Raw genomic sequence first — 21,210 nt, 5'->3', positions numbered from 1 at the left:
AATGAGGTGTAATTGACTTAGGGTCAAGGATGATTAATTCCCTTGGTCAGGTGTCACTGCTTTCATACCTGGCCGAGCCGTAGGTAGCTGTGGAGCCGCAGGCGGGCGGAGCAGGGGGCTGGCTGGCACTGGAACATGAGACAACACAGTGCAACAGACACCCATACGGTACACACTACCCAGGTCGTTCTCATGATGTCATCCAATCCTTGGACAGGCTTATGTTCTTTGCTCTGAACTGCGACACATTGACTGCTGCCACATTGACCACAGCTCTCCACCACTCTCGCTCTCTCACACACATCTAGCTGAGTATGTTCACATGATGTCAATCTGCATCATTTATATGGCTAATGACTTGGGTAAGACAAAGGGTGAAAGGTCAGAACCATCTTCCCCTTACACAGAGCTATACTGAGCTCCCACAAACAGACCACAGATTGAGAGTGACAGTCGTACTACCATACCATCCTGTCTCCTTCAGCTTCACTGGCTAATCTGAATACTTCATTTTCTGCACAAGCAATTCCCCCCCTTCTCCCTCCCCCCACCCCAAAGGCCAGTGATTACAGGCGACCTGCTGAACGTATGCACATGTCTCTAAATGCCAGGGCTAGCTGGTAATTGACCAGGCAGACTGAGACGCCTGCGGTGTAATTGAGCGGGGCTGAGGGGTTCTGGTGGGACTGAAAGAACCCATGGATCCACCACCGGCCATTAAGCCCAGCAGGAGGGCTCCATCCTGGGTCTACCTCAGGCCGGCCTTACTTTAAAAACACTTACTTTAAACGCAGTTTGTTTAAATTCAATCGTTTAACATTGATTCTGCAGTGAGACATGCACATCTATGTCACTGGAGAGACTCAGAGAGAAGTCATAATTGAACTGCAATAATTCATTGGGGTTTTGACTCTACAAGGTGTCGAAAGAATTCCACAGGGATGCTAGGCCATGTTGACTCCAATGCTTCTCAGTTGTTTCAACTTAGCTGGATGTCCTTTGGGTAGAGGACTATTCTTGATACACACAGGAAACTGTAGAGAATGAAAAACCCAGCAGCATTGCAGTTCTTGACTCAAACCGGTGCGCCTGACACCTACTACCATACCTTGTCTCAAGGCTTAAAAATCCGTATTTAACCCGTCTCCTCCCCTTCATCTACAGTGATTGAAGTGGATATAACAAGTGACATTAATAAGGGATCATAGCTTTCACCTGGTCAGGTTTATGTCATGGAAATGTTTTGCACACTCAGTGTATGAGCATAAAATATTTGTCCCTTCCAGGCTGCCTGTCCATATGCAGCTTGGATGAACAGAGCACACATGCTGAGCATGGTATGCATCTACAGCCAATTGACCTCTCCTTCCACTCCAGTTGTGCCATCACAGCTCTGAAATAGCCTCATCACTTCCACTACAGTAGGTGGCAGCTAGCCTAGCAACAAGGCCCAAACACACCAGTGCAACCAACCAACCTCCCACTAGGCAACAGCTTCATATACTTCCCTGATACCCTCAACCCCATCACAGAACATCTACAAACAAAGTCTTAAACATGTAGCCCTGAATTACTGAAGTGAGCTTTAGTGTGTTCATTTTCTCATATGAGGCCTGATATGACTGTTCTGTGCCAAAACAACACATCAAATATACTGAACCAATGTAAGCATTTTCGTTTACTCTCTAAAGCACAACATTAAAGTGTGGCAGCAATAGACACTCCAAATATGTTTTATTAGAACCTACTGTAACACCTCCTAATATGAAATATTCAACTAGAGCACTACTCTGGAAAGGCAAGATGGATGAGAGAGTAAACATTGGGAAGTCTAAAGCTGCTGAAGACACAGTGGAGAGAGAGAGAGAAGATCCATGTCCGACTGCCTAGTGCTTGGAGCGAGCTTCACCCTGCAAACGGTGGTGCTCCCTTAGCCTGCAGTGAGAGAGACAGAGAATTAGTTCGTTGACAACAAAACATGTGGTTAACACTCAAGAAGGCTTCTTGAAAATACTCCACTTTTTTTGGACACAGACCTGACAGCGTTGATCTTGATGAATCCAGAGGCATCACACTGTTCGTAGTCTTCCTGCACGTCCATACTGGGGAAAAGATTAGGGGTGCAAGATAAGTTAGTTAGTAAGCTTATGTTGTTGGGAAATAGCTCATACAACTGCTCATTCTAAGCTGAACAAGTGATTCAACACCCGTCTAGCCCACAGGAGACGTAGAATGATGAATTACATTATTAACCACAGGAATAATTGTATCATTGATGTTCCACTCTATGTAAAATGTCAAATCGATTTGTCTCAATGCATTTGCTATTTATGTTGGTGATTTCAGAGGAAAAAGCAACCACAAATACACAGACAAACAGGCACACAAGTCATTTGCAGACAAAATCCCAGTTGTGTATCAACTCCTAAGTAGATTAAATGTAGAGGAAATGGATTTAACCTGATGTTTTTCTGTCTGTAACCACTCTTTTGTAAGCAACTCCTGTGATGTAACCATGGTGCCTGTGAACATTTTCTATTATATAGGGCTCTTGTGGCTCGGTCCTTTCTCCTTCTCTGTGTGTATTTGTAAAGGTGTGAGAGAGAGTGTGTATGTGCTCTATGTAATTACAGTCATTTCTACCTGCAGCGCTGACCCCCTCCCACCCTCTGCTCCTCCTCCACTGGGCCCAAGCTGCTCATCTAAGACCTGCACTCATCCTTCAGAGACAAACTGCACTGGAGGAAATCAAAAAATGACAGAATAAAGACGACAGGGAGAGAAAAAAAGAAGATTCCATCATCAACTCTCAAAACAAAGCTCCCTGTCTAACTAACTACCATCTTATGAGTGCCGTCTATGAGACGTTGAATGGCTGTGGAAGCTGGTTTCCAGAAGGTGAATACACAGAAAAACCCTGTGGTCTAATTGACCGCCAAACACCTAGCAGGCAACTTTGTGACATTTGTCCCAGATCAATGCAGTGTGTGTGTGGTGCCGTACCACTGTATTAATGACACTGTTGAGAAGACGCAGGTAGCCAGTCGCCATGGTCTTACAGTCTAAGCCTGGGGTTGGAGGGTGAAATGATGCATGTGACTGAGAGCAGGGCAGTTCTTCAGGTGGACTTTGGGCCACAATGGGATCCTTCACAGGACACTCAGCCCATCTGTTACCTCAGAATAGTGTCCCTAAGGACTCCTCTAGTGCAACCCAACACTCAGTCACCCTGACGTCAAGTCCCCCTGAGCCGCACGTCCAACAGGAGTGTGTGTGTGTGTGAGAGAGAGAGAGAGAGAGAGAGAGAGAGAGAGAGAGAGAGAGAGAGAGAGAGACAGAGAGCGAGTTTGTGCGTGTGAGAGTGATTGTGTGCGTGTGTGTATGAGAGAGAGCGGTCAAGCTCTCAGCTGCACACCTCCCCCTGCTTAACTAGAATGAAACCTGTGCTTTGGCCCTAAAAGCAGAGATCTCCTCTCCATTGGCTGGAAATGCCATTAGCGGTGGCAAGGAGATGGAAGGAGGCATATGGGGGCTTTGCTTTGGTCAGCACTGAGCCAGCCCAGGGGGCATAGAGGGCATGGGGGGTCAGGGAGCTGAAATGACTCACTTTTCCACAGCTAAGAGGCCATTGGGGGAGTTGGGGATGAGAGAGGAGAGGACCCTCCAGATATTGAGCTTGACACCCCTGCTCCGAGGTCTGATGTTGTTGTAGCCAGTGTCCATTCATTGTTGGTGTGGGGTCAGTGGAGGATAAGGGCAAGTGACCCGAGCAAACAATGGAGATACTGCATATATGCAGTGAACTGATTATACTGTACCCATAGCCAGAGATAATGGGCATGCACACAATGCTATAGGTCCTGACCTGACCAGTTCCCTGTTGCAGAGGGATTTGGGCGACTCACGATGTAGACCTGGCCGTAGAAGACAGACAGCTGCACCTTGCCCTCCACACTCTCCTGGGACTTGTCTATGCAGTGCCGGACAAACTCACACTCCGGACTGTACCAGACACCTGGGGACAACAAGGAAATAAGGAATAAGATGCTAGATAAAGGGACACTTGATTTCATGAGCAGCGGAAAGCAGCCCCCACTCATCTCCTACCCACTCCAGCTCACAGGGATGTTATGGGCTTCCTTAAGCCCCCATTAGTAGCCTGACTTAAGGGTGCACATATGTGACCCCCCCCCCCCCCCCCCCGACCCCCCTCAACCCCATCCTCCTCCTATCCCACCCCTCATGTTAGCACTCCTCCCATTGCTCAAGGTGAGGCTCCCACCCCTCCCCAGTCTTGACCTACCCAGGTGATCTGCTCTGTCTGGCTGAGGGACAGCTGGATGAGGGGGGGTGATGGGTGGGGGGTTAGAGGGGAAATAAGCCCATCTCCACGGGGGGGCTCGCTCGCTTTTCCATGCCCTTCCACCTCACTAGCTATCTCCATCCCAAGAACAACCTGCTCACCCTTTCTCTTCCTACTGAGTCTGCAATGGGGTGAGTATCATAGAGTCAGGACAGGGCTGAGTGGATGGATCCAGCCACAGCTGTCATCCCTGCCCTCTCGCTGTACCGTGTTTTGTTTAGGGAATCCTCTGTGCCTTTGGCACATGCAGTGGGCCAGACAAGGACCAAGCCGAGACAGTGGTATTACACGTTTTAAGACCATAATGAGTTTAATTTATGCCCCCCTTTTGGAGGGAGCTAGCTAGCGCCTGTACCTCTGTGGCTCTCCCTCTCTTCCTGGTCTCTCTGCCTGGCCAGCTTCCTCCTCCCATGAGGGTTTCATTGCAGTGGCTCAGTAATCAGTCTCTAATGGCTGTGATGCTATTATAGGGTTGAAGGCAGGCCAGCCGGGGGACAGGCGGGCTGGGGGATTAGGACACCTGATCCAGGCGGACAGGCAGCTAGGCCCCAGTCATTCAGTCACAGAGATACACAACACACAACTTCTAGTGACACAGTCACTCCTCACCTGTCAATTACAGTGATTACCACTGTGTGAGGTGTTCTGGCACAGATCGCTGCCGTCTGCCATTCATCACCCATGTCAGGTGGGTGCTACACATTGTTATGTATTTTGCATAATTTTACCTATTTATCATCAATATAAGGTGATTTGAAAGCAAGGGAAAGTTATATAAGGCTGCATAGAGACCGTTTTTGACCAATCATTTTGTGTGTGTTCTAGGAGAGAAAAGAACCCTGCCCACCCCTCCATATGAAGTGAATCCACCATTGCTGAATGTTCTGTGAGCATTGTTTTAATGTTTGGGGTTTTACTTGTGGTATTCTCCAAATGTACCGTTGTAAAGCATCTCAGAGAACTTGACAGCCAGGCCCTGTTTGATCCTCCTGACCTCTCGGTCCATGGTGAAGGTCTGGTACCGGATGGTGAGCTTGGTACTTGATGGTGCCTCCTGGGGTCTAATAGATACCTGGTGGTAGCACACAAACATACACACAGAACAAAGTGAGGAAGAAAAAGGTGTAGAGACACATTGCCTTTCAAAATAGTAAAGGGTTGCCGGTTCGAATCCCAGTGCTGATGGGAGGGGAGTGAGCCAGCAACTGAAGGGTTTTTGGCATCAATATCTCAGGTGCCACTTACAGCAGATGTTCCCTTGAGCAAGGCACTTAAACCCCTAAAAACTGCTCATTGCACTGCGGCTGCCCTCTGCTTCAGCTTCTCCAACCTAATGTTTGTTTGTGTGTACACTAAGTGGCCAGTTTATTAGGTACACCGTTGTAGAAAATGGCTCACTCCTAAAGACAGTGAGTCACATGGCCGTGGCTTACTATATAAAGCAGGCAAACAGGCATCAAGTTACTGTTCGATTGAACATTAGAACGGGCAAAACAGGTGACCTAAGCGTATGATCGTCGGTGCCAGTTACGCCGGTTCCAGTATCTCAGAAATAGCCGGCCTCCTGGGCTTTTCACGCATGACAGTGTCTAGGGTTTACCAAGAATGGTGCAACAGGCAAGGTCAAACAAAAAACATCCAGTCAGAAGCAGTCCTGTGGGTGGAAACAGCTCATTTGATGAGAGGTCGAATGAGAATGGCAAGAATCGTGCATTCTAGCGGGCCACAAACAGGCAAATAACGGCGCAGTACAACAGTGGTGTGCAGAATGACATCTCGGAACACACAACTCGTCGGTCCTTGTCACGGATGGGCTATTACAGCAGACGACCACACCGGGTTTCACTCCCATCACCTACACTGAACAAAAATATAAAAACGCAAAATGCAATCATTTCAAACATTTTACAGTCCATATAAGGAAATCAGTCAATTTAAATAAATTGATTAGGCCCTAATCTATGGATTTCACATGACTGGGAATACAGATACCTTTAAAAAAAAAAGATTGGGGTGTGGATCAGAAACGCATGACCATCTTTTTCCTCATGCAGCACAACACATCTCCTTCACATAGAGTTAGGCTGTTGATTGTGGCCTTTGGAATGTTGTCCCACTCAATGGCTGTGCGACATTGGCGGAAACTGGAAAACGTTGTCGTACACGTCAATCCAGAGCATCCCAAACATGCTCAATGACTGACATGTCTGGTGAGTATGCAGGCCATGGAAGAACTGGGACATTTTCAGCTTCCAGGAATTGTGTACAGATCCTTGGGACATGGGGCAGTGCATTATCTTACTGAAACATGGTGATGGCAGCGGACAAATGGCACGACAATGGGCCTCGCGATCTCGTCACGGTATCTCTGTGCATTCAAATTGCCATTGATAAAATGCTGTTCGGGTGGGTGGTCTCAGGCGATCCCGCAGGTGAAGAAGACTGATGTGGAGGTCCTGGGCTGGCGTGGTTACACGTGGCCTCCAGTTGTGAGGCCGGTTGGACATACTGCCAAATTCTCTAAAATGACGTTGAAAGCGGTTTATGGAAGAGAAATTAACATTCAATTCTCTGGCAACAGCTTTGGTGGACATTCCTGCAGTCAGCATGCCAATTCCACACGGCACATTTTAGAGTGGCCTTTTATTGTCCTCAGCACAAGGTGCACCTGTGTAATGATCATGCTGTTTAATCAGCTTCTTGATATGCCAGGTGGATGGATTATTTTGGCAAAGGAGAAATGTTCAGTAACAGGGATGTAAACAAATGTGTGTTTTGTATTTATATATTTTTTCAGTATAGATTGGTGTACCTAATAAACTGGCCACTGAATGTATGCATATCGGGGGGTTGGATAAAAAATCAGAAGACATTTCTATCTCGCGTATATCTTATCTTCCGCTCCATCAAAACGTGGGGGAAAAAAATGTATCAGAAGAGGGCCATGGCGTTTCCTGTGTCCAAGATAACCTCATCATCCTTCCTTCCAGGACCAACTCAAATCAGACAGCTGTAATAGGCACCAGCCATATTCACCCTCCTCCACTGTGGCTGGCAGACAGGCCAGCACCACTGTATCTCACCCCAGTCAGAATGAGCCTGTCGTGGGCAAATGACAGGGTAGGAAGCCCCCACCTGCCCAGATCTAGGACCTGGGCTCTCCCTACCCTGCAATTTACCCCTATTGCACTGTTGAGGGGGACGGAGGGTGGAGAGGGGGGTGACAAGAGAAATGAAGCAGTCACTCAGCAGTCTGTCTTGAGGTGAAGGAGGAGAAGAAGAGAAGGCCAAAAAAAGAGACAGGAGCAGAGGAAAGAAGAGCAGAGTTTATATGTTTCTCTGTTCAAATAATTCCATTCAAATATGCTAAACCACTGGGACATCTCTGTTTAATCAACTACGGTTTGCATGTATAGGCAGCATTATCAGGACAGATTGAAGGATGATATTCCTGTGGTGGAAACCCTTCATCCTTTTCCAATACTTCAGTCTCTGTGATTTCACATCTGTGGATGGGCACCTTATGTTGAGTGTTGTTAAAAGATAACCTTTCTAAGTCCTTTACAATTCTTGTCTTAGATGTAGCCTACCTGAAGGTGAGAAGGGGTGGGGGACCCAAACATAATCTTAAAATTGAGAAGCATTTACACAGCACCGCCTGCCCAAAAGAGGACTTAGAAAAACTGATAATCATCTAAACCTCAAAAAGTGTCAATCTGAGCCACTAAGACTGGGTTTCGTGGCGAGGGCAAAGAGGACAAAATAGGGAGATTTCCACCGTCACCATCTGATAAAACAGTTCAAACTGCTCTCTAACCCAATTTACCTTCAGCATCCCAAATTCAGAAGTGAACCTTTTAGTGTTATATTATTATACCTTAGCTAAACCAACTGTGGTTCAATAGAAAAACAAAAGGCCAGTGATTTCCAGGCATTCATTTTTTTATCAGTTTCTCTGTCTCTAGACCAAATCTGCTAGAGAGTTAGAGGGGTTAAGACTAAGCATTAACCCAACCTAGGCTGAGCTGGTGCATGCCTTTCAGCGTACAGCCCACGCACACACGCACGCACACTTAAATTGCTTCCTTATGCCGTTAAATCAGTCTATTTCGCGCGAGATGGCGCTGTCGAACAAAATGAAACGTCTTTGAACAAGCAAACACTGAAAAGCCACTGGTCGAGCGAGCAGAGGATGGGTCCTTCGAGAGCACAGATTAAACAAATTGCAGGTGTGACTGAGTGAGCAGAATATCATTGCCGCACGCGAACTATTCAATTCGAGAGCAGAGATACTTAATACATGTCAAGACTTAGAAGTTACTGCGCTCTCATAAATACATCCCCACATTGATTTCTCTAGAAAACAAAAAAACAAATCTTGCTCTTGCAACTGCAATCTTTAACTATCATTTTAATACAGGTCAAAATTCTAGCCAATGAGCATGGTCGTCATTAGTTAGTTAACAAAGCTACAAATTCACATTATTATGGCTAACCTCAACCTATTTAAAAAATGTATATTTTTAAAATCTGATTTTAAACATAACCCTAACGTTAAAACAAGACCAAAAAGCTACATTTAGTTTTCTTGAATTTTTAACCATAAAGCCAATGTTTACTTTTTACGTGTACTGTGGTTGTGTTATCTAGTGGAAACCGGATTTTGACGGTGAAAGGCAAGGGGATGGTGAAGTAGGAATGATGGCCGACAATAACAAGGTAAGCGCGAAAGTGTTTCAGTGGAGAACCTAACTATGATTTCAATATTGAAATGCAAGTAGTTAGCTAGTTATTTGGTCTTCTGTTATTAAAGCAGGCTATTGATTAGGCAGCAGCTCGCTAACATAGTTAACGTTTAACCACGTAAATTACTAGTATAGTTGGTTTTTACTAAGAGGATTGTAACGTTAACGAGGGGTTAGTACGGAAGGAGAAATGCGAAGACCAGCATGACTGGGAGGGAGAGGCAGGGAAGGCCCTCACTGCATCCTTTTTTATTTTTTTTATTTAAGCCTTATTTTACCACACCAGGTAAGTTGACTGAGAACACATTCTCATTTACAGCAACGACATGGGGAATAGTTACAGGGGAGGTGAGTGAGCTAATTGTAACCTGGGGATGATTAGGTGACAGTGATGGTATGAGGGCCAGATTGGAAATTTAGCCAGGACACCAGGGTTAACATCCCTACTCTTACGATAAGTGCCATGGGATCTTTAGTGACCACAGAGAGTCAGGACACCCGTTTAATAACCCATCCGAAAGACGGCACCCTACACAAGGCAATGTCTCCTATCACTGCCCTGTGGCATTGGGATGTTTTTTTAGACCAGAGGAAAGAGTGCTTCCTACTGACTCACCGTTACCACTTCCAGCAGAATCTGGTCTCCCATCTAGGGACCAAACCTACTTAGCTTCAGAAGCAAGCCAGCAGTAGGTGGAATGCTGCTGGCTATCCCTTTAGATAGTCTATTTGATTACTTTTACTCTGGCAATTTTTGTGCAGTTACAATAACAGTGAATGACCTCTAACCATCTTCTCTCTCTCTCATCCCTCTCCATGCAGGCCCACTTTCACTATGTGGTGGGGAACAATGGAAGTTGGTGGCACCTTAATTGGGGAGAATGGGCTCCTGGTAATGGCTGGAGCGGAATAAGTGGAACGTTATCAAATACGTCAAACATGGTTTCCATGTGTTTGATGCCATTACATTCGCGCCATTCCAGCCATTATTATGAGCTGTCCTCCCCTCAGCAGCCTCCACTGGTGGGGAAGTTGTTCTCTGCTTAGCTGACAGAGATAGGAGATACAGGAGTCCACTCTGTTCCAATTACATTGGCTCTCCTCTATGCACAGCACTCTAGTGACTTCCTGCAGGTAACCATGACTTCTATCAATCACCCCTGTAACTTAATCAGTAGTGGTACTGAGGGTTTAATCATTAGTGTTACTTTGACACTGTATGGAGGCTTCATTATTAGGACATTTGTCACAGAGACAATTACATTTTATTGACTCTGACCAACTGCTGTCTATTTGGTTAGAAAGATGGTTCTATACTGAATGTGTACAAGTAGGTAAGGGATGAAGTGAATCTATAGGAGGATAGCTCTCCACAACAAGGGTTGGGCATGAAATGACAGCAGGCTGTTCAACACTAAGCCATACTGACTGACAAGTGACGTGGATTGGTACAGCTAGCCTCAGTCCCACATAGTATGTTATCACTTATTTGGTTAAATGATTATCCAGTTGCCTCTTGATACAGCAGCAGTCTTTAAATATACTGTTACCTTGAATGCAACACTTGGATGTTAACTTTTCAATTCCAATTGAACGCTATTTGCACCATCGAGAGCATCTTGACTGGTTGCATCACCGCCTGGTATGGCAACTGGCTCGGCCTCCGACCGCAAGGCACTACAGAGGGTAGTGCGTACGGCCCAATACATCACTGGGGCCACGCTTCCTGCCATCCAGGACCTCTATACCAGGCGGTGTCAGAGGAAGGCCCTAAAAATTGTCAGACTCCAGTCACCCTAGTCATAGACTGTTCTCTCTTCTACCGCACAGCAAGCGGTACCGGAGCGCCAAGTCTAGGTCCAAAAGGCTTCTTTAACAGCTTCTGCCCCCAAGCTGTAAGACTCCTGAACAGCTATTGACCCCCCCCCCACACACACATTTTTACACTGCTGCTGCTATTTATTATCTATGCATGGTCACTTTACCTCTGCCTACATGTACATATTACCTCGACTGACCTGTGCCCCTGCACATTGATTCTGTACCGGTGCCCCCTGTATATAGCCTCGTTACTGTTATTTTATTGTTGCTTTTTAATTATTTGTTGTTTACTTCATTTTATTTAGTAAATATTTTCTCAACGCTTATTTTTCTTAACTGCATTGTTGGTTAAAGGGCTTGTAAGTAAGCATTTCACTGTAAGGTCTGTTGTATTCAGCGCTTGTGACAAATAGCATTTGATTTATAACTGCATTTGTTCTCAGGAGACGTGTGTGTGTGTGTGTGTAGAGAACATATGTCTGACAAGGTGGAGTCAGGCTTTTACTTCATCACCCTGGACCACTACACCTATGAGGCAGAGGATGCCAAGTTTGAACCTGTGAGTCACCTTTGACCTTGACATAACTTTCTTCTAAGGCTTTTGGGGTCATGGGTGTTCCCTAACTCATCTTGTGCCTTGCACAACTCAGCACATATGTATCCCCCCATCTGCCTCAATGGCTTGTCCCTTGTTGTATTGGCGTAGTTACCAGACCAGGGGGAGGAGGTGTTGATGACAGTGATTCGTTCCAGTGTGATCCTCAAGCTTTCGCTGTGCCAACACCATGCCTGGCGACAACCAGATGATATTCCTCCACCCTGGATCACAGTGGACACACTCCTAATCTCTCTGTGTATGTTTGTTGCACATGAGAGCACGCATAATGGGTCTATATATGCACATTTGTGTGTAGTGTAGGATATATACGTTTATGTATATGAGTCTATTCAGTATGTATACCCCTTGTATTAAAAGCCTCACTTTGCAGGATATTTTAATCTTTAGCAGTAATTTATGCAGTATCTGGAAAATGACTGTCAGTTTCTGAAAGAGAAAACAATGGCATGTCTGCAGAATGGTTAAATAAATAAAAACATTTGCGTCAACTTCCCGACATAAATATAAAGGACTGCCCGTGACTTCTCAAACATTATATAAGGCAGGCAGGCAAAAAAATAATGCAATTACTGTAGCTTACTAAGGCCTACTTCAATGTAAAATATAAACTGTTCACCTGTTAAATTTGACTGTATACCGGTATTTTAAACTGCGCTGCCTATATTGCAAAACTTGAAATATAAATAGCCTATCTATTTACTAGGCTACTAGGTCCAATTAAATGAGAGATCCGGATGATAATTTGTTGTACGGCTCCTTCGGGAATATGAACACATCACGGACAGAAAAGGTGAGGAATTTATTCTGCAATTGTTATAAAAATAAAATAAATATGCAAAAGATTACTATGTCTAATTATTTTAGATTCTAAAAACAACACAGATTTTTGCTCTTCTCAGTAACGGCAAATGGCTGCATTCTTAAATTTTTTTATAAATAAGCTTTTCATTATATCCCCGAGTTGCACAAATTTAAGCATCAGCTGTCAGAGCAGCTTACCGGTCGCTGTAGCTGTACACAGCCCATCTGTAAATATACCATCCAACTACCTACCTCATCCCCATATTTGTTTTTGTTTTTCTGCTCTTTTGCACACCGGTGTTTCTACTTGCACATCCTCATCTGCACATCTATCACTCCAGTGTTAATTGCTAAATTGTAATTACTTGGCCACTATGACCTATTTATTGCCTTACTTCATTTGCACACACTGTATATAGATTTTTCAATTGTGTTATTGACTGTATTTTTGTTTATCCCATGTGTAACTCTGTTTTTGTCGCACTGCTTTGCTTTATCTTGGCCAGATCGCAGTTGTAAATGAGAACTTGTTCTCAACTGGCCTATCTGGTTAAATAAAGGGGAAATAAAAAAATTGCTGTACTTACTTGCCAGCTTGCAATACAATATTTCAACCACTATGAGACATGCTTACGAATGGTCTAAAGCTTGCGAGGTGAGCATATTCTCACTTCAAGTACTACTTTTATAAATACCAACTTATTTTGTGAAAAATGACACACGTACATTTTGTGGTATACTTTGTATGTACGCACAGTTTATAAATGAGACCCCTGAAGATCTTCACTGGTTGTGAGGGAGGTGACGTGTCCACAAACAGTGCCTGGGACACGTTCCAGTGTTACCGCTGTCTGGAGAACAGCCAAAGCGCGGTCAAGACCCCTCCACAGACCTCTGCCGCAACTTCATCTTTAGTGCGTCAGCTCTGCTGCACCAGGGAGCTAAAGGTGTGGCACTGCACTAACAACAGTTATGCACTGTATGACTGCTTAAACATACTTCTATGATCATTTGTGTTTCTTCACTATAGGTCTAAGGAAGGTTTATATGGTTCAATAATACTGACGAATGGTGTGGATTGTACACCTCTGCTCAGTTCCACAGTAACGTTTGCCATTCCATATTGAGGCAATAAAGCAACAGCTCTGTGGCATTTTATCTTTCCTTGATTCCTGGCATCCTTTCCTTGGTTCCTAAAACCCCAACAGAGGAGAGGATCCAAGGTTTCTCCCCTCAAACCTCCGATGGGTTTTGAGAAGGATGTGAGTAGAGAGGAAGTGAGTAATTGCGACAGAGCTCATGTCATTGTTTTAGGTGAAATCTTATGTTAAATGATAGATTTTCTGTTTGCACATATCTTTGTTCTACTTGTGCTCTTTCCACATGGCTCTGGTAACATTTGATCTGATGAGACTCCCTATGCGATTTGACTGCTGTACTACTGTCTGTACTGAACCTCCAATGTCAAATTGAAATAATTTGACACAAATTTTATAGACAATGGTGTTCCTAATCAGACCATTACTATAAACAAATCTGTTTTCCTAAGTTAAATGTTTGGTGAATACATGCCGTTGCTTTGTCCTCAGTCCTCCTTTGAATGCTGTGTGTACCATGACATGTTAAACTCAAGTTAATTGGATAATCAATCATTTCAGTTTACATTCTACTATTTGGCACTGGTTATTTACTGTTAACATAGCAGGTTCTCCTATTTGTGTCTCCATACAATTCAAAACCCCATATTCTGTGTGTGTGTGTGCCCTTGGGCTGAATAAATACCTTAAATATTGGATCGTGCCTTCATCTCAATTCCTTAACTCTTACCTAGCCCACTAGTCCTTCCTTTCTTTCAAATGTTATCGTTGTGCAATTATTAGCTGTTTACACTACCCACATGTTATTCCCAACACAGTGTAGTCATTATATTTAGCTATATTAAATGATGGCCAGGACTTAGTGTATGATGAGTGAACTTGTTAGACCACATCCACATTATGCCCGTAATAAGATGAACAAGTAATTAGCTTGCTAAATTTAGCAAGTAGATTCCACTCAACTCAAGGTACAGTATAGCCAAATACAACAGGTTTAGACCTTACAGTGAAATGTTTACTTACAAGTCTTTAACCAACAATGCAGTTTAAAAAAAACAAGTGATAAGTAAGTAGTTACTAAATAAACCGACGTAAACAATTTAAAAAAAGAATATAGAACAATTTTATAATTTAAGAGCAACAATAAAATAACAGCAACCTGGATTTATACAGGGGGTACCGGTACAGAGTCAATGTGCGGGGTCACAGGTTAGTCGAGGTAATTGAGGTAATATGTACATGTAGGTAGAGGTAAAGTGACTATGCAAAGATAATAAACAGAGAGTAACAGCAGCGTAAAAATGGAGGGGGGTCAATGCAAATAGTCCGGGTAGTCATTTGGTTAGCAGTTCAGGAGTCTTATGGCTTGGGGGTAGAAGCTGTTAAGAAGCCTTTTGGACCTAGACTTGGCGCTCCAGTACTGCTTGCCGTGTGGTAGCAGAAAGAACAGTATGACTAGGGTGGCTGGAGTCTTTGCCCATTTTTAGGGCCTTCTTCCTCTGACACCACCTGGTATTGTGGTCCTGGATGGCAGGAAGCTTGGCCCCAGTGAGGTACAGGGCCGTACGCACTACCCTCTGTATTGCCTTGCGGTCGGAGGCCAAGCAGTTGCCATACCAGGCGGTGATGCAACCAGTCAGGATGCTCTTGATGGTGCAGCTGTAGAACTTTGAGTATCTGAGGACCCATGCCAAATCTTTTAACTCTCCTGAGGGGGAATAGGCGTTGTCGTCCCCTCTTCACAACTGTCTTGGTGTGTTTGGACCATGTTTGGACAGTTTGTTGGTGATGTGGACACCAAGGAACTTGAAGCTCTCAATATGCTCCACTACAGCCCTGGGGGGGCACGCTCTGCCCTCCTTTTCCTGTAGTCCACGATCATCTTCTTTTTCTTGATCACGTTGAGGGAGAGGTTTTTATCCTGGCACCACACTGCCAGGTCTCTGACCTCCCTATAAGCTGTCTCATTGTTGTCGGTGATCAGCCCTACCACTGTTGTGTCGTCGGCAAACTTAATGATGGTGTTGGAGTCGTGCTTGGACATGCAGTCATGGGTGAACAGGGAGTACAGGAGAGGACTGAGCACTCACCCCTGAGGGGCCCCAGTGTTGAGGATCAGCGTGACAGATGTGTTGTTACCTACCCTTACCACCTGGGGGCGGCCCATCAGGAAGGCCAGGATCTAGTTGCAGAGGGAGGTGTTTAATCCCAGGGTTCTTAGCTTAGTGATGAGCTTTGAGGGCACTATGGTGTTGAACGCTGAGCTGTAGTCAATGAATAGCATTCTCACATAGGTGTTCCTTTTGTCCAGGTGGGAAAGGGCAGTGTGGAGTGCAATTGAGATTGCGTCATCTGTGGATCTGTTGGGGCGGTGTTGATGTGAGCCATGACCAGCCTTTCAAAGCATTTCATGACTACAGAAGTGAGTGCTACCGGTCTGTAGTCATTTAGGCAGGTTACCTTGGTGTTGTTGGGCACAGGGACTATGGTGGTCTGCTTAAAACATGCTGGTATTACAGACTCGGTCAGGGACAGGTGGAAAATGGCAGTGAAGACACTTGCCAGAACGCATGTTCTGAGAACACGTCCTGGTAATCCGTCTGGCCCTGCGGCCTTGTGAATGTTGACCTGTTTAAAGGTCTTACTCACATCGGCTCATGGAAGTAATATAGCCCGTCTGGTAGGCTCGTGTCACTGGGCAGCTCACGGCTGTGCTTCCCTTTGTAGTCTGTAATAGTTTGAAGCCCTGCCACATCCGACAAGTGTTGGAGCCGGTGTAGTACGATTCAATCTTAGTCCTGTATTGACGCTTTGCCTGTTTGATGGTTCGTCGGAGGGCATAGCAGGATTTCTTATAAGATTCTGGATTAGAGTCCCGCTTCTTGAAAGCGGCAGCTCTACCCTTTATCTCAGTGCAGATGTTGCCTGTAATCCATGGCTTTTGGCTGGGGTTTGTACGTACGGTCACTGTGGGGACGATGTCATCGATGCACTTATTGATGAAGCCAGTAACTGATGTGGTGTACTCCTCAATGCCATCGGAAGAATCCCGGAACATATTTCAGTCTGTGCTAACAAAACAGTCCTGTGGCTTAGCATCTGTGTCATCTGACCACTTCCGTATTGAGTGAGTCACTGGTACTTCCTGCTTTAGTTTTTGCTTGTAGGCAGGAATCAGGAGGATATAGTTATGGTCAGTTTTGCCAAATGGAGGGCGAGGGAGAGCTTTGTACGCGTCTCTGTGTGGAGTAAAGGTGGTCTAGAGGTTTTTTTCTCTGGTTGCACATGTAACATGCTGGTAGAAATTAGGTAAAATGGATTTAAGTTTCCCAGTAGGGGGGTCCCAAGTCACTAGGAGCTCCGCCTCTGGATAAGCAATTTCGTATTTGCTTATGGCCTTATACAGCTCGTTGAGTGCGGTCTTATTGCCAGCATCGGTTTGTGGTTGTAAATAGACAGCTACAAAAAATATAAACTCTCTTGGTAAATAGTGTGGTCTACAGCTTATCATGAGATACTCTACCTCAGGCGAGCAAAACCTCAAGACTTCATTAATATTAGATTTCGTACACCAGCGTTTAATGACAAAGACACAGACCACCACCTTGTCTTACTGGAGGCAGCTCTTCTATCTTTCCGATGCACGGAAAACCCAGCCAGCTGTATGTTATCCATGTCGTCGTTCAGCCACGACTCTGTGACACATAAGATATTACAATTTGTAAGATCCCATTGGTAGGATAGTCTTGATCGGAGCTCATCCAATTTATTATTCAATGATTGCACGTTGGCTAATAGGACTGATGGTAGAGGCGGGTTACCCACTCGCCGTCAGATTCTTTCAAGGCAACCCGACCTACAACCCCTATATCTCCGTCATGTGAATGACAGGGATTTGGGCCTTGTCCGGTGTCTGAAGTAAATCCTTTGCGTCCGACGCGTTAAAGAAAAAATCTTTGTTCAGTACGAGGTGAGTAGTCGCTGTTCTGATATCCAAAAGTAATTTTTGTTCATAGGAGACGGTGGCAGAAACATTATGTACAAAATAGCGTGAAAAAACACACACAATTGGTTAGGAGCCCGTAAAACAGCAGCCATCTCCTCCGGTGCCATTATTATATTGCTTATGTATGAAGTGTTAGCAGTTGATGTTATTCTTCAATAACACAGACCCCAAAGCAAATCAGGGGGAGAAAAATAGGTTTATTCAAAGAGGACAAATCATGGATGTTATGCTGGGAAGTAGATGGTTCATTCTCCCCTGTCCTCGGTGATTCTCTCCTCCAGTGATTCTCTCCTCAGTGATTCTCTCCACAGAACAAAGGGACAGGATAGACTTTTATAACCCAACCCCAGCCTATTAGAATTCCTTGCAATAAAACTGGGTCAATGGCCAAATAACAAGTATCCTATTTCAGGCTCAATGTATAAACAATTTGGATGAATGAGAACTTGCCATGTAGCTTTGAGTCCCGGACTGAAATTCCTCCCATGTCTCTGACCCATTGATCATTAATCCCCTATTATAGAAAAAACACTATTTCCATTGATCGTTAGTACTCTATTGGCTTTTAGTCCTCTGCGTTGTGTATTTATCTTCAAAATATTCTTACAGAAGTTTAAGCTGGGTTTTGCAAGTCATTTGGCGCTTACTGTTCAAGCCAGCTAGCAAGCTAAAAAAGTGGCTCTGAAGCGCATCTGTTCGACATCATGCACCCAAGAAAACTCAACCACACAACACCACACTGGCCAAGGGCAAGCATTTGTTAGTCTGTCCATCACTCCAGTGTAATGTTTCCAGACATGCCCCTCTCTCTAAGCTCGCCCCTCACCAGCTTGAAATCCAATCGACAAAAAAGAGAAATTGAAACAAAAAGGTGCCAAGACTTGAGAGAGCAAGTTGAGAAATTGAGAGTGAAAACTTGACAAAGACGTGATTATTGTTGGTGGACATTGATGCTTTCAAAAAAATGTTTTACATGTTTCAACCATGTTTCTTTGCTTACGGTTCTCTATATTTTGTATTCAGCCATTTTTCTTTTTGGTCTGCAGCAATTTTGGTTCTTCTCGCCCAAAGTCACACTTGCAAGCTCAAGTTTGGCCTGTCCACTCGCGGGACACATCCTCTGCGCTCTCAAATAATCTTGCCGACAATGCCATCTCGCACGCACTGGACTTTAGAAGCTGATTTGACGCGATACTTCCTGCTTTGCATGTTTCTCTGATCAAAAATCAAACACTGTGAGCAGCATGGATTAAGTCTACAAATCAACACAATCTCACGCAGACACACACACTTCAGAATTGTGTTTTTTTTATTAAACGAGTCCTACATTCTTGGAACAATAACGGTTTAAGTTGGTCTGATAGCAATCTAACCAGTCCGAAAAAACAACAAGATATAGAAATATTTTAATATATTAATTAAACCATTTAATCATCACAATAAAGTTCTCTACAAATCCTCTGTACAACATGGTCCGCCACATAGTGGAGAGGTCAGAGCTCAGACAAGGCTTGACAGGTGTACACATCTTACATACATCATTGAATGTTTTGTTGAGAACTGACAACATTCTTGACAACCATTTCCATCCAACACCTTCTTGACCCCACTCCCCATGACATTCAAATCAATTACACATTCAGTCTGTCAACTATTCAATCCTTCCAGGCATCTTTTGTGGAAACACTGAGGCTTATTCCCCCAACAAACACAATCTGTACTAGTTATTTACCCCCGTCAAACCTCACACTCTTACCATTTCTGTGGAGAAGATAAGCTCTGATCTTTTGTGAAGCCAAGGGGGAGAAAAGTGGGCTTCCCATTTTCCAATTTCTACCTGCCTCTCTGCGCCAGAGGCGAAGTGTGTTAGCGAGTCAATTTGCCAGTCCGGTTATTGTTAGGAGTAGAATGGCAGTGCGGCGGTGGCTGGGGCCACTGGAGGAATGAGTGACATGCTGTCTGACATGGGACAGGGCCACAAACATCTTGGCCCCTCACGGCCCCTAAACATGCTGTAGTGACACCAGTAGAGTAGCAATAAGGGAGGTTTCTGAGAAGTTTTGTTGATGGAGAGAGGAGAATTAGAAGTCATGCAGAGGAGTGGACGATTGCCAAGATGGAGTGTGTATCTGTGAACGATTGTGTGTCTTTGTGTGAGCGAGCGAGAGCATGCGTGGCTGCAAAAAGAGAAATGTGAGGGCTGTCTGCATCTAAGTGAATGCAGGTCAAACTGAGTCTCAGTTTACAGGCAAACCAGAAACACATTTCCTATGAAAGGAAAGAGAGGCACATAATGTTGTTTGTTCATTGTGTCCTCCATGACACTTTTATTCAAGTGAAATAACAAGTTTCCCCTTTTAGCACTGAGATAAAATGACTGCAATTGCCTGAAAGCACTAGTGTAACAGAAAGCTTTACAAATGGAAACGACATTACTGTTAGCATTTATGGAGTAGGTACTGTATGACTTTGTGCTAGCTTATCTGTGAATGCATTAGGGATGTGCATGGTTATTCGAATATCCGAAGGGACATTGGTATTTGAGTATACCTTTTTGTGAGATGCAAAAAATACAGGCCTATTTTAACACTGAAAAGGCTTTTTCTAAATTAAATTAAAATATCCATGTAACATTTTTACATACTACAAGGATATACCATGACATTTCAAATTCTTACACCTAGACGTTCCGCTAGCTCCAATATCCAATGATAGGTGTGGCGCGAATTACAAATTCCTCAAAAATCCCCAAACTTCAATTTTTCAAACATATGACTATTTTACACCATTTTAAAGACAAGACTCTCCTTTATCTAACCACACTGTCCGATTTCAAAAAGGCTTTACAGCGAAAGCAAAACATTAGATTATGTCAGCAGAGTACCCAGCCAGAAATAATCAGACACCCATTTTTCAAGCTAGCATATAATGTCACAAAAAACAAAACCACAGCTAAATGCAGCACTAACCTTTGATGATCTTCATCAGATGACACGCCTAGGACATTATGTTATACAATACATGCATGTTTTGTTCAATCAAGTTCATATTTATATCAAAAACCAGCTTTTTACATTAGCATGTGACGTTCAGAACTAGCATTCCCACCGAACACTTCCGGTGAATTTACTAAATTACTCACGATAAACGTTCACAAAAAACATAACAATTATTTTAAGAATTATAGATACAGAACTCCTTTATGCACTCGCTATGTCTGATTTTAAAATAGCTTTTTGGTGAAAGTACATTTTGCAATATTCTGAGTAGATAGCCCAGCCACCACGGCTAGCTATTTTGACACCCACCAAGTTTGACCCTCACCAAACTCCGATTTACTATTAGAAAAGTTTGATTACCTTTGCTGTTCTTCGTCAGAATGCACTCCCAGGACTGCTACTTCAATAACAAATGTTGGTTTGGTTCAAAATAATCCATAGTTATATCCAAATAGCGGCGTTTTGTTCGTGCGTTCAAGACACTATCCAAGGGTGACGAAGGGTTACGCGCCCGACGCGTTTCGTGACAAAAAATGTCTAAATATTCCATTACCGTACTTCGAAGCATGTCAACCGCTGTTTAAAATCAATTTTTATGCTATTTTTCTCGTAAAAAAGCGATAATATTCCGACCGGGAGTCGTTGTTTACGTTCAAAGACGAAAGAATAAAAACATGGGGTCGCCTCGTGCACGCGCCTCCAGTCTCTGTTCTCTGATCGACCACTATCAAAATGCGCTAATGTTTTTCAGCCAGGGCC

General features: G+C 44.2%; 1 pseudogene; it reads right to left on the bottom strand.

The window, feature by feature from the left end:
• Positions 1–1,886: 1,886 nt before the first annotated feature.
• Positions 1,887–21,210, bottom strand: part of LOC106567012 (argininosuccinate synthase-like) — a 55,500-nt pseudogene continuing 36,176 nt past the window's right edge.

The sequence above is a fragment of the Salmo salar genome, chromosome 01, assembly GCF_965601325.2.
Source record: "Salmo salar chromosome 01, fSalSal1, whole genome shotgun sequence".
NCBI classification, from domain to species: Eukaryota; Metazoa; Chordata; class Actinopteri; order Salmoniformes; family Salmonidae; genus Salmo; species Salmo salar.
The sequence above is the reverse complement of the archived record's forward strand: the minus strand, read 5'-3'. Positions and strand labels throughout refer to the sequence as shown.